The sequence below is a fragment of the Plecotus auritus genome (genome assembly GCF_963455305.1).
Source record: "Plecotus auritus genome assembly, chromosome: 1".
Classification (NCBI taxonomy): domain Eukaryota; kingdom Metazoa; phylum Chordata; class Mammalia; order Chiroptera; family Vespertilionidae; genus Plecotus; species Plecotus auritus.
This window is the reverse complement of record NC_137770.1, coordinates 114812471-114825456: the sequence shown is the minus strand read 5'-3', so window position 1 is coordinate 114825456 and position 12986 is coordinate 114812471. Positions and strand designations below refer to the sequence as shown.

The 12986-nt window shown below is 48.8% G+C and overlaps 2 pseudogenes across 2 annotated transcripts; both read right to left on the bottom strand.

The window, feature by feature from the left end:
• Positions 1–3777: 3777 nt before the first annotated feature.
• LOC308248083 (nucleus accumbens-associated protein 1-like) lies at positions 3778–5284 on the bottom strand (annotated as a pseudogene). Its single transcript has one exon. The product of its transcript is annotated as a nucleus accumbens-associated protein 1-like (transcript).
• A 6168-nt stretch (positions 5285–11452) lies between these two features.
• LOC308240863 (succinate dehydrogenase [ubiquinone] cytochrome b small subunit, mitochondrial-like) lies at positions 11453–12179 on the bottom strand (annotated as a pseudogene). The gene is made up of 2 exons: positions 12018–12179; positions 11453–11541 (listed from the first exon to the last, which is right to left on the bottom strand). The product of its transcript is annotated as a succinate dehydrogenase [ubiquinone] cytochrome b small subunit, mitochondrial-like (transcript).
• Positions 12180–12986: the final 807 nt, after the last annotated feature.

The window sequence follows — 12986 nt, the reverse complement described above, 5'->3', positions numbered from 1 at the left end:
TTTTTATTTCACTTTCCATTTAAAAAGATAGCCTTGCGGAAAGAGCAGTAGTGTTGGTTGTAGGTGTTTGCTTTTCATCACTTTGACGTGTCTTTTGAGAAATCAGCTGAAAGCCTTGTGGGAGTTGTTTTTTTTTTTTTTTTTGTAGGTAACTAATTGCTTTTCTCTTGCTGTTTTTAAGATTTTCTTTGTCTTTAATTTTTAGCATTTTAATTATGATGTGTCTTGGTGTGGGCCTCTTTGGATTTATCTTGTTTGGAACTCTCTGTGCTTTCTGAATTTATATAACTTTTTCATTCACCAGGTTAGGAAACTTTTTAGCCATTATTTCTTCAAACAGGTTCCCTTTCCCTTGCTCATTGTCTTCTTCTTTTGGTACCCCTATGATGTGGATGTTTGTGCTTGATGTTGTCCCAGGGTTTCCGTAGACTTTCCTTATGTTTTTAAATTCTCTTTTCTTTTTGATACTCTGCTTGGCTGCATACTGTTAGTTTATCCTCTAAATTGCTGATTCAATCCTCTGCTTCATCTAACCTGCTATTGATTCTTTCAAGTGTCATCTTTATTTCAGACTAGAGGCCAGGTGAACAAAATTCATGCACGTGGGGGTGTGTCCCTCAGCCCAGCCTGCACCGTCTCCAATCTGGGACCCCTTGAGGGATGTCTGACTGCCCGTTTGGGCCTAAACTGGCAGTCGGACATCACTCTCACAATCCAGGACTGCTGGCTCCCAACTGCTCGCCTGCCTGCCTGCCTTCCTGATTGCCCCTAACCGCTTCTGCCTGCCAGCCTGATCATCCCCTAACCACTCCTCTGCCAGCCTGATTGATGCCTAACTGCTCCCCTGCCAGCCTGTTTGCCCCTAACTGCCCTCCCCTGCAGGCCTGGCCCCCCCAACTGCCCTTCCTTGCAAGCCTGGTTGCCCCCAACTTCCCTCCTCTGCCATCCTGGTCACCCCTAACTGCCCTCCCCTGCAGGCTTGATCGCCCACAACTGCCCTCCCCTGCTGGCCATCTTGTGGTGGCCATCTTGTGTCCACATGGGGGCAGGATCTTTGACCACATGGGGGCAGCCATCTTGTGTGTTGGAGTGATGGTCAATCTGCATATTACTCTTTTATTAGATAGGATATTGTATTCATTTTTGACTGGTTATTTTTATGGCTTCTATGTCCTTTTCAATGCTTAATATCTTTGTTTAAGCTCTCAGTGAGATTGTTCATTCTTCCCCCAAGGTTTTTGAGCATCCTTATAACCATTTTTGTTGTTGTTGTTGTTACTAAGGCATTTAGTTTATTCTCATCAGTGTTATTGATGTTCTCATGTTCACATTTCCTAGTGCACTCCTCTCCTTACAGTAGTTAATGTGCAATCTCACTTACAGGCTGGTGGGGTAGGGGGCTCAGCCCAGAGAAGGGCAAGTGTTGGTATTCCACGCGGACACAGCAGCTGGCCTGTCCTACGGGAACAGGGGTGGCCAGAGGCCTCCAGTTTTCTTTGCATTGGTTGGTGATTCTCCATTCATGCTCCTTTCTGGCTGCCCAGGTGGGTGTGGGAACCATGCTACGCAGAGCAGGGCTGAGGGGAGTAGCAGGTGGGGAGGAAAAGCAGCAGGACACCTGAAAGGGCAGGGTGGATGGGCACAGGGGTGGCTCCTAGGGTAAGGCACAACCCTGTCTTTGGCTCTCCTGGTGAGGAATTTCCCCACCCTGTCCCTCAACCCCCCAGCCACCAACACATAGTCCCCTGGAGGCAGGGATACCTCCTGGGGTCCCTGAAACAAGGGGTTCTGCCACCTAACCCAGTGCTGCAGGGGTATGGAGGAAGTACAGGGGCCAGCCCTGCCTGAGGATAAGGCAGGGAGGGGGCTAGGCAGGGATCTTCCCAGAAAAAAGGGTGGGGAGGCAGAGGACACCAGTCCCAGGAGCTGGCCCCCAACTAAGGCCTAGAAGGGGGAGTACTGGGGACCCCTGCTTCCTTTTGGGGGCTGGCTGGAACCCCAGCCCACCCTCTGTGGCCCCTAGAGCCCACCAAGTGACTGGGATATTGTGCTTTAGGATGACACTGGGGTAGAGTGTCAAGGCCAAGATGAGGGACAGGGGAAGTGTGACTAAGGTGCTTGTGCTTTAGCTGGGGTTGTTAACTCCCCCTTCATACACTTGCCTCCACCACCTCTCCCCCTCCCCCCGCCCCACACTCAGGCCAGAAAGAGGAGTGCCAGAATCACAGCCAGACCGGACACCTGCAACTCCACAAACAGATACTGGAGGGACCCCCTTCCCACAGGTTGGTGGGGCTACCGGGTGGGGAGTGGGTCCTCCAAGTCAGATTCCAAGGGTCCATTGAGATAGCCCTACCCACCTCTAGCAAGCTCCTGCCTCTGGAAGCCATGGACTGTCAGGTTATCAGGGAGGAAGCTAGAGGTGAGAAGAGAGGTGAGGCAAAAGGCGAGGAAAAGGCTAGACAAAAATGTCAAATGACACCCAGCAGTACAGGGAGATGGGGAGCAAAAAAGAAAAAAAAGAACCCTCTGGTTCACATGTAAAACTCAAAAAATCAGAATCACTCACACTGGATGAGGCTAAAAAGAGAGGAATGCTTAGAGAGAAAATTCAGCAAACAACTGCTAATAAATGCAGTGGGTCCTGCCCTGTCCTCAGGAGCTGGGCTCTGCCAACAGGCCAAGACCAGAGATATCCTTCAAATGTAGCCGAGGCGATGGCTGGGCTTGGGGTCCCACCTTGGAAACGTGCACCCATACTCTACATGCATGCACACATTCAGCCTACTCCCGCACCCCTCACCCCATCCTACCTTCCACAGCCCCAGGGACCAAAGGGGACATCAGACACAGTCCCATTGGTTTAAAAAATAAAAGGAATATTATACTTCAATATTTTATTAGCTAAAAAAAATGTTTTAAAAAGTATGTACAGGGGATGGGAGCTGGGAGCCCTGCCGTGGGATGGGGTGGGAGGGAGGGAAGGGCAGCAGTAGCCCGCCAGCATGCTCCCCTGGTTCCACTGCCTCTCTTATCTTCATTTATTTTAAAGCAAAACTTCTCCACATTCACACGCGCACACAGCTGTGAGCCTCCAAAATCTCTCCTCCTCTCCTCAGAAACTCTGGGTCTGTACCCCTCACTCAGGACCTGCCCCACTCAGGTCTGAGGGGCCTGATGGGGCAAGAGAGGCTGAGTACAGGGTGGGGAGAGCGAAGGGCGCTGGGCACACTACCGCCTGCCACCTTAGGTCAGTTTAGGTCAGTCGTGTAATTTCTCTGAGCCTCAGGTTTCCTCAGCTGTCACAAGAGCAGTCCCCACAGCCTCGACTACCCAGATCCAGGTGCAGGGACAGACGAAGGAGATTGGAAGGCACTTTTGGAAACGTGGAAGCACTGGGAGGTGGTGGTAGGAAGGGTCCTCAGCACCCTGGGGCCCCCGCAAGTCCCATGGGGCTGCAGTGAAGGGTGGAGCAGAGGACGGCCCCTAGACTGCCCCTCCCCTGCCCAGCCTGGTTGAGTGGAATGGGAAAACAATTGTTAGGGGTTAGGAGAGGGGGGAGCGAGTACTCCCTGACTGTGCACGAGTGTGTGTGAGAGAGAGAAGGCCACTGCCACTCTCTCCCAGCCCACTCGGATTGGGGTCAGGGTGGGACGGGAGGCCGAGGGGCTGGAGCATGCAGCACACCCTGTGGGTCCTGGGGAGGGACAGACAGATGGTAGGTGGGTGGGTGACAGGAGGGGGAGTGTGATGGCGTCCTGGAGGGCTTGGTGGGGGTTACTGGAGGGCCTCGGCTGAGAGGCCAGCCTCGCCATCATGGCTGGCTGTTTCAAAGCTGTGCTCCATGCCCATCATGTCCGGCTCCAGCTTGCCTGTGTCACTGATGAAGGTGGTATACCATAGGTATCACCCTCAGGTGGCTTCTCCTTGGGAACCCAGCTCTTCCCCAGGACGCGGCAGGCATTGGTGCACATATCGCCCACAATGGCATTCATTTCGCTCTCCTTGAAGTTTGGAGCAAAGTTCTGGCAGTAGTACTTGACAGCATGGAGGACGCGACTGTCCAGCAGTTTGCGTCTGGGGTCATTGGTGGAAGAGTGGGTGCCAGTGCCACAGCTGTTAGCCAGTGTGTTCTGGTCAAAGAAGGGGGCCAGGAGGTGCTGCAGCAGGACCTTGTGCCGAGTCGTGTGCCTGCAGTGACATGGCAGTTCATGAGCTGTGCCCTTGTGATGTACACATTGGTGCCAGTCACCAGCTCTAGCTTCTCAGAGGGGTCGCCCTCATCATAGAGCTTGGGGTGGCAGAGGTTACCGATCTGGTTGATGAGCTCGGCTGGGAGAGACACCAAGTCTTGCCGCACATGGATGCGATTCCTGGATTCAGGGGTCACCTGCTCAGGGAGGGCCTCCACCTTCTCGGCACTTTGGCCGACATTCATCATGCTATACATGGTGTACATGTTGCAGATCTGCTGGTATTGCTGGTCTGTGCCCTCCTCGTCCTCATCCTCCTTCTTGTCCTCCTCATTGTGACAGGAGCCCGGGCTGTCGCTAGTATAGGCGCTCGAGGTACATGCTGGGCCCGCTCACCACACCCCCTGTTGCCGCTGCTGCCACAGCAGCCAAGGCCTGCTGAAATGGCCAGTTGGCGGCCAGGTCCAATGTGGAGAACCTAGCCATCTTTCAGCTACCATTGCCGCCAACCCCGGCCTCCTTGTGGCTGCTGTCCCACAGCCGCTTAGCCACAGGCATCCACTGCACAGAGTCCGACTCTTGCTGCTCTGTCTTGACACGGGACACCAGGGGCAACAGGGTGCTGCAGGCCGTCCAGCTCGATGTCTGAGCCACAGGGCTCTGGGGCTCGGAAGATGGAGCCTCCTCGGCATGTAGGCCCTGGGAGTCGCTGCTGGGAGAGCTCACCTTGAGGAAGAACTCAGTGCCCTTCTCCATGATCTCCTGGATCTGCAGGAAGCCAGTCGTGTACATGAGCAAGAACTGGTCCCCCATATTCATGCTCAGCCGGCCCGTGTAGCAAAAGCTGAGGATTTGTTGGAAGGACTGGAGCTGCACAGCTGCCAGCAGCTCTACCACAGCACTCCAGCTGCTGTTGAACAGGTCCTGGAAGTAGGAGCTGCTAGCAGCCAGTATAGCCCAGTGGGCTTTGAAGGCATGGCCTTGACCACCACTGACACATCACAGTACAGGCCCTGAAGCTGCTGCTCATTCAGACACTCCAGAAGGCTGTTGCCAAAGTTCGGGATCTCCATCTGCAGGGTCTGGGCCATGGTGGCAGCTGCACCGTGGTCGCGCTCTGGAGGCTGCTGGCAGACTCGGCAGAGGCAGCTGGGGCTGGACCTGGGCTCAGGGCGCAACCCCTTGCACCGGGGCCTCGGCCTCTGCCTCCATGGCCTCTGCCTCAGCAGCAGCGGCAGCTGCTTAAGCCATTCATTGTGGGCCTGGCCGCCTCAGCTGAGCACAGAACCAGAGCAAACAGTGCCAGCAGCCCTATAACCATTGTTTTAATTCTGCATCTGATTGGTTGTTTCCATTTTATTGAATTCTTTTCTGGGATTTCTCTTGTTCTTTCATTTGGGACATATTTCTTTGTCTCTTCATTTTGTCTCTGTGTATTAGGTAGACCTGCTATGACTTCCAAAGTTGTTATGATGGCTTTATGGTGAAAAGATCTTGTAGCACAATCTTTTAGGTAACCTAAGCTTCATGCTCCAGAAATGTTTCTTGTGGGTTATGTGCACCCTCCTATTGTAGTTGAATCTTTAATGCTGCTGGTCCTTTCATGGGTCAAGTTAACCCTTCAGGCTGGCTGACTATAAGAGTAAACCTTGAGCATTGTGTATGAGACACTGTGCAGGGACTTCCCCCTGAGGCAGAGTTGTTCCCAGTGGGATCTGGTGCCTGCTAGAATCCCCCTTTGGGTATGCCACTTGTATGGCTAGTTGGGTCAAGCCCTGGTGTGGTCTGAAGCCCAACACTGGTTGTGTTGGTTCTGGATCAACTTGGGCAGGATTTAGGTACAAGGCAATGTCAGAAGTTGTATGTAATCTGCCTTGGACTACTTGTCTGTAGCTACCACACTGTTCACCGTGGCTGCATGTACGGGGCCTGGGTGTGTGTGGGAAGAGCCAGTCTGTGTATAAGGATTGGCTTCCTCCAGCTTAGAACTGCAGTCAGATCTGTAAAAGAACCAAGGCTCCCTGTGGTCTGCCTCCAGGTGAACCAGTTGCTCTGCCTCCCCTTGAGGTTGCCTGGTCTTCCTCTAGAGCAGGGGTGGGCAAACTTTTTGACTCGAGGGCCACAATGGGTTCTTAAACTGGACCGGAGGGCCGGGACAAAAGCACGGATGGAGTGTTTGTGTGAACTAATATAAATTCAAAGTAAAGGAGCGGAGGGGAGAGCAAGAGAACCCTCTGCTCTTTCGGCTCCGCGGGCCGGATAGAACAGCCGAACGGGCCAGATCTGGCCCGTGGGCCGTAGTTTGCCCACGGCTGCTCTAGAGCATTCTGAAGAAAGACTATAGAGTGCACCCAGGCTGATTGTGAACCACAGACCATTCCACAGGTTGTGAGCTCAGTAGGGTGGAGCAACTGGGGTCAGGAGGATAGGTCTAGAGAGTTCCCTAATTAGGGGTCACTCAGTTAATTGCTCAATGAGAGGAAAGTAGCCCCTACTCCAGAGCCAAAGCCCTGAGTTTCTGCCAGATTCTCCAACTCTAGTTCCCCCAGGAGGAGTGTGCTGCAGTTTCAGTTGGGTGCAGCCAGCCATCCCCTCTGCAGGAATAAGCTTAGCAGCCCCGAGCTCAGGGGGACAAATTAAAAGAGTCTTCCATTGGGGGTGGTGCTAGCCCAGCTCAGAGGAGGTGGCTAAGTACTTCATCATAGTCCCAGACAATAGCCTGCAAGGGGCTCACACTTTGAGTGTTCCAGCTCTGAGCTGTTTTCCCTTCACCCTGTGGAACTGAGCCAAGTGGGGCAGGATATCCAGGAATTGGTATATCCTTTGGAGGGGGAGGGGTGTCCGCAAGCCTGTAGGAGAGGATGGGTAATTCTTTTCCTTCCCAGGGTACCCTGGGCTGAGATGGCTGAGGAGATAGGAGTGTCCTTCCCCCCATAATGTAGCCATACAACTCAACAGTGTCCATCTGGTTCCTGAATAAAAGCTTCCTGGGGGACATTCTCTAAAAGTTCCAGCTCTCATCGCTTCTCAGCCCTTTTGGCTAAGATAAGGTGTAGTATCTATTCTTATCAGTTTAATATCTGATATGTCCTTTATCTGAGGACAATATATTAAATAGATTTTGGGGGCAGAGAGATGGAATAGGAGCTTGCTCCATCCACTCCATGCATTAACCTGGCATTGCAGTACCTCCGGGAACAGCACACAAAATAAATAAATAAATAAATAAATAAACAAACAACAAATAAATAAATAAAAGTCCTAGCTCTGTGCAACACTCTGGTGTCTCTGCTGGCTGAACTCAGCAGGATGGGACCTGTCAAGTGGTTCAACAGGTGGGGAGAAGGGCACCAGATACGCACTTGAGATGTGGGCGACCAGACCTCCTAAAACCACACAATTTAGTCACTGAGTCTCCACCAAGAGGTTCTCCAGAAAAGGCGGGCGCCAAAAGTCACTGCTGGGTGCAGCCAGCAGACCCCTCCACAGGACTCAAATATAGCAGTGTTGGGGACTATGCAGTGCACTCCACAAGCTGGTGCTATAACAATAGGAGTGCTGGTGCCTGGGAAGGTGGCATCTGGGTCACCCAAGCAGACAGAATCCCCACTGATTTTCACCAGCCAATGCAGCTTCCTGTCACTGTTATTCTGGGTTGGGATACTTGCATGGAGTTGAGACCTCATGCTTCTGGGGAAAGGGAGTTTTGTAGTCATGATATCCTTCCTGCTCCTTAGCCACCATACCTGGGCACAGGGGCTAGTCATTCCTGCATCTTTGCCTTTCTTACCAGTCTCTATGTGGCTTCTTCTGTAAATCCTTGGTTATAATATTTCAGTTCATGCCAAAACCGGTTTGGCTCAGTGGATAGAGTGTCAGCCTGCGGACTGAAGGGTCCCAGGTTCGATTCCGGTCAAGGGCATGTAACTTGGTTGCGGGCACATCCCCAGTAGGAGGTGTGCAAGAGGCAGCTGATCGATGTTTCTCTCTCATCGATGTTTCTGACTATCTATCCCTCTTCCTTCCTCTCTGTAAAAAATCAATAAAATATATTTAAAAAAATATTTCAGTTCAGCTAGCCTTTAGTTGATTATTCAGGTTGAATGCTTTATAATATAGTTATAAATCTGGTTGGGGCTGGGAGCAGGTGAGTGTAGCTTCCACCTACTCTGCAGCCATCTTGGAATCCCTTCATCATTTCTTCAAATAGGTTTTCAATTCCTTGCTCTCTCTCTCCTTCTTCTGGTACCCCTATGATACGGGTGCTGTTAAACTTGATGTTGTTCAAGAGGTCCCTAAAACTACCCTCATTTTAAAAAAATTATTTTCTTTTTGCTGCTCTGATTGGGTGTTTTCTGCTAACTTGTCTTCCAAATCACTGGTTTAATCCTCTACTTCTTCTAATCTATTGTTGATTCCCTCCCGTGTATCCTTCATTTCAGATATTGTATTCTTCATTTCTTCTTCTTTTTTAAAATTAAATTTATTGGGGTGGCATTGGTCAACATGAACATACAGGTTTCAGGTGTGGGTTTCTATGTTACAAGACATGTATATTGCACCATGTGCTCACCACCCAAAGTCAAATCTTCTCCTGTCACCATATATTAGGACCCTCTTCTCCCTTTTCCCTTTCCTTCTGGCAACCACCACATTGCTGTTTGTGTTTATGAGTTTCAGTTTTATATCCCACACTAGGGACCCAGTGCACAAATTCGTACACCTTGAAAGGAACTGTGGGCTGTGAGGCTGCGGTGGGCACAGGGGTGGGTCTTGGATCATCCTCTGTGCCCCCACCTGGCCCCTCCTGCCACAGCCCCTGGTCCCCTCTCTGCTGGCAGCCCTGCTCCCACTGCCACTGCTCCCACTTGTTGATGGTGCTGGGCCTGCTTGCACCCACTGATTGTGTGGAGCAATTGGGGCTGGTGCCAGCAGTGGGTGCAAGCAGGGCTGATGCAGTCAGCAGGTACCAGTGGCAGCTGCTGCCCCAATCACCCCTCAGGAGCAAGGGGAGGTTGAGAAGCCCTCAGGGGCGATAAAGGCCAGCAGCTGCCACTCGCACTCACTAACAGCACTGAGTGATTGGCCAGCAGCAGGTGTGAGTGGTGGCTCCAGCACCAGCTGTGGGTGCAAGTGGGGCTGGTGCCGGCACTGGCAGTGGATGTGAGCAGCGGCTCCAGTGCCGGCAGCAGGTGCAAGAGGTGGCTGCTGGCCTTGATCACCCCTCAGGAGCAGGGGGAAGTGGAGAAGCCCTGAGGGGCGATTGGGGCAGGCAGCTGCCGCTTGCACCTGCTAATGGCATCGAGTGATCGGGGCCAGTGCCGGGCACCAGCAGTGGGTACGAGTGGAGCCGGCACCAGCATCAGGTGTGGGCGCTGGGCAGAAATGCGGCATGTGGGAGCAAAGAATTTTCAGTAACCACCAGAGGCTCACCCTGATGACAGCGAGCCCCGCTCACCATCCTGCTGCAGTGGATGCCCACCATGTTCTGTGCTCTGCCACCTGCTGCCAGTGCCCACCATGTTCTGCGCATGCCCCCTGGTGGTCAGTGCACATCATAGCGACTGGTTGTTCAGTTGTTCCACTGTTCGGTCTATTTGCATATTAGGGTTTTATATAGAGAGATATGAATAAAATAATATGGTTCTTAGCTTTTTTTGACTGACTTACTTCACTTAGCATAATGTTTTCAAAGTCCACACATGTTGTTGCAAATGGCACTATTTCTTATGGCTGAGTAGTATTCCATTGTGTATGTGTACCACATCTTCTTTTTCCAGTGCTCTATCAAGGAACACTTTAGTTGTTTCCATATCTTGGCCACCATGAATGATGCTGCAGTAAACATAGGGGTGCATATATCTTTGCGAATACATGTTTTCGAGTTTTTTGGGTATACACCCAGGAGAGTAATTGCTGGGTTGTATGGTAGTTGTATTTTCAATTTTTTTTAGGAATCACCACACTGCTTTCCAAAAAGTGGTTGTACCAGTGTACATTCCCACCAATAGTGGATGTGGATTCCCCCTTTCCACAACTTTTCCAATACTTGTTATTGCTTGTTTATTTGATAATGGCCACTCTAACAGGTATGAGGTAGTATCTCATTATAGTTTTGATTTGCATTTCCCTAATTGCCAGTGAGGTTGAACATATTTCATATATCTATTGGCTGAACATATGTCTTCTTGGGAAAGGTGTCTGTTCAGGTTCTCTGCCCACTTTTTAATTGGGTTGTTGGTTTGTTTGGTGTTGAGTTTTATGAGTTCTTTATATATTTTGGAAGTTAAACTTTTGTCAGAGCTACTGTTTACAAATATCATCTCCCATCTGGTTGGCTGCTTCTTTGTTTTGTTGTCAGTTTCTTTTGCTGTGCAGAAGCTTTTTAGTTTGATATAGTTTATTTTTGCCTTTATTTCCCTTGCCTTCGGGGTCAAGTTCATAAAATGTTCTCTATGACCAAGATCAATAAATTTGGTACTATATTTTCTTCTATGTAACTTATTGTTTCTGGTCTTATATTTAGGTCTTAGATCCATTTTGAATTAATTTTTGCACATGGGGACAAACTGTAATCCAGTTTCATTTGTTTGCATGAGGAGTTAGGTCTCAGTTTAGAACATGTAATATTTTGATACCTCTATAGGGGGTACCTCTTCCCTGCATGGAACTTCTCTATATTCAGAAGTTCTCCAGGCTCTTTTTCCCAGGATTTAGACATTAGTAATGTGAAATATCAGTATTTCCTAACTTTAAAGTTTCCCAAAGACATATAACCACCAGTGACTGGTAGCAACAAAACAAAGGGGGGAAGTTTTCAAACATTAAGTGCTGCACAAGTTTCTGCAGTCTTCACTTATGAATTGATAGTTTTTCCTTTCTCCATAGCTCCTAAGATAAATATAGAAGTTTGATTGGGTATTGATAGTAATAAAGCTGAATTCCCTTTAAGAGTTTGGTAAATTAAAATGCAAAAGCTCATATATAATGTTCAGTTACATTGTGAGTCTTGAGAAGCTGGAGCACAACCTCATTCACTCTCCAGAATGTGGAACTCTGTCTCACAATTTCTTGGATACAATTCCTCTCAAACCTTTTCCTCACAGATTAAATTCTAAAACTAGCCAGGTGATTAGGAGAAGAGATTTATCTCACCAGTGGACTTATCTGTTATTTCCTCCTTATTGTGAGATGAATGGCATGACAGAGCAGAGGCAAAGAGGTGTACAATCAATTTTCAAGGTATTAAGTCAAGAAGGTCAGAGCTTCCACAGCATGGCAGTAGCTTTGCAGATGCCCACATCATGATAGTTGAAATAATAAAGGTTAGCAAAGGTGAAAGCCGAGACTGCCAAGAGGCCTGCCTCTGCAGCTTTCTGCAATACATCCTTTTTTAAAATATATATATATATATATATATATATATATATATATATGTATATATATATATATATATATATATATATATATATATATATATATATTATTGATTTTTTACAGAGAGGAAGGGAGAGGGATAGAGAATTAGAAACATTGATGAGAGAGAAACATGGATCAGCTGCCTCCTGCACGCCCCCTATTGAGGATGTGCCCGCAACCAAGGTATATGCCCTTGATCGGAATCGAACCTGGGACCCTTGAGTCTACAGGCCGACACCCTATCCACTGAGCCAAACAAGTCAGGGCAGCAATATGTCCTTTTGAACATAGTAACAACTTTTCCAAAGCGCCTATGACTATGCAGAGAGAGGACTGCAGCAGAGGAAGGATTCAAATACACAGCTGGAAGTAGGCCCAGGAGCAAAACACTGACAACCCTCTCACCAGTCAGAATGGCGGCTGGTGACAGGTGAATGTGCTGTATTCCACACCATCCTGGCGTTGGTTGGTCCTGGAGAAATGCTGAGATTTGAGCAGGTCTGACCACTGGGTTTTGGAGGAAAGTGCTCGGCCTCCTCCGGCACTCAGCCTCCACACACTCACCATCTCGCTCCTCAAGGCTGATATTTCTTTATTGATTTTCTGTTTGGTTGATCTGTCTAGAGCTGTCAGTGGAGTATTAAGGTCCCCAACTATGATTGTGTTTTGATTTGTTTCTCCCTTTAATTCTGTGAGTAGCTATTTTTGTTGTTCCCTGGTTGTATGCAAAAATATTAAGAAGTGTTATATTTTCTTGATCATTATAAAGTGTCCATCTTTGTCTCTTGTTATCTTTGTTATTATGAAATCTATTGTTGTTAGATATAAGATGGCTACACCTGCTTTTCTATGGATGCTATTTGCATGGAGAATGATTTTTCACCCTTTTACTTTGAATTTACCTTTGTCTTTACAGCTTAGATGTGTCTCTTGTAGGCAGAATAGGATTGGTGTTTTTGTTTGTTTATTTATCCACTCTGTTACTCTGTGCCTCTTTATTGTTGAATTCATACCATTTACACTTAGGGTAATTATTGATGTACGAGGATTTTTTATAGCCATTTTGTCTTTTGGTTTTTTGGTAGCTGTGTGCCTCCATTGATTCTTTTTTTTTAAAAAAATCAATCTTTATTCAGATTATTACAATTGTTTCTCCTTTTTCCCCCCATAGTTCCCCTCCACCCGGTTCCCATCCCACCTTCTGCCCTTACCTCCCCCCGACTGTCCTCATCCATAGGTGTACGATTTTTGTCCAGCCTCTTCCTGCACCCCCCACACCCCTTTCCCCCCGAGAATTGTCAGTCCACTCCCTTTCTATGCCCCTGATTCTATTATATTCACCAGATTATTCTGTTCCTCAGGTTTTTAATTCAC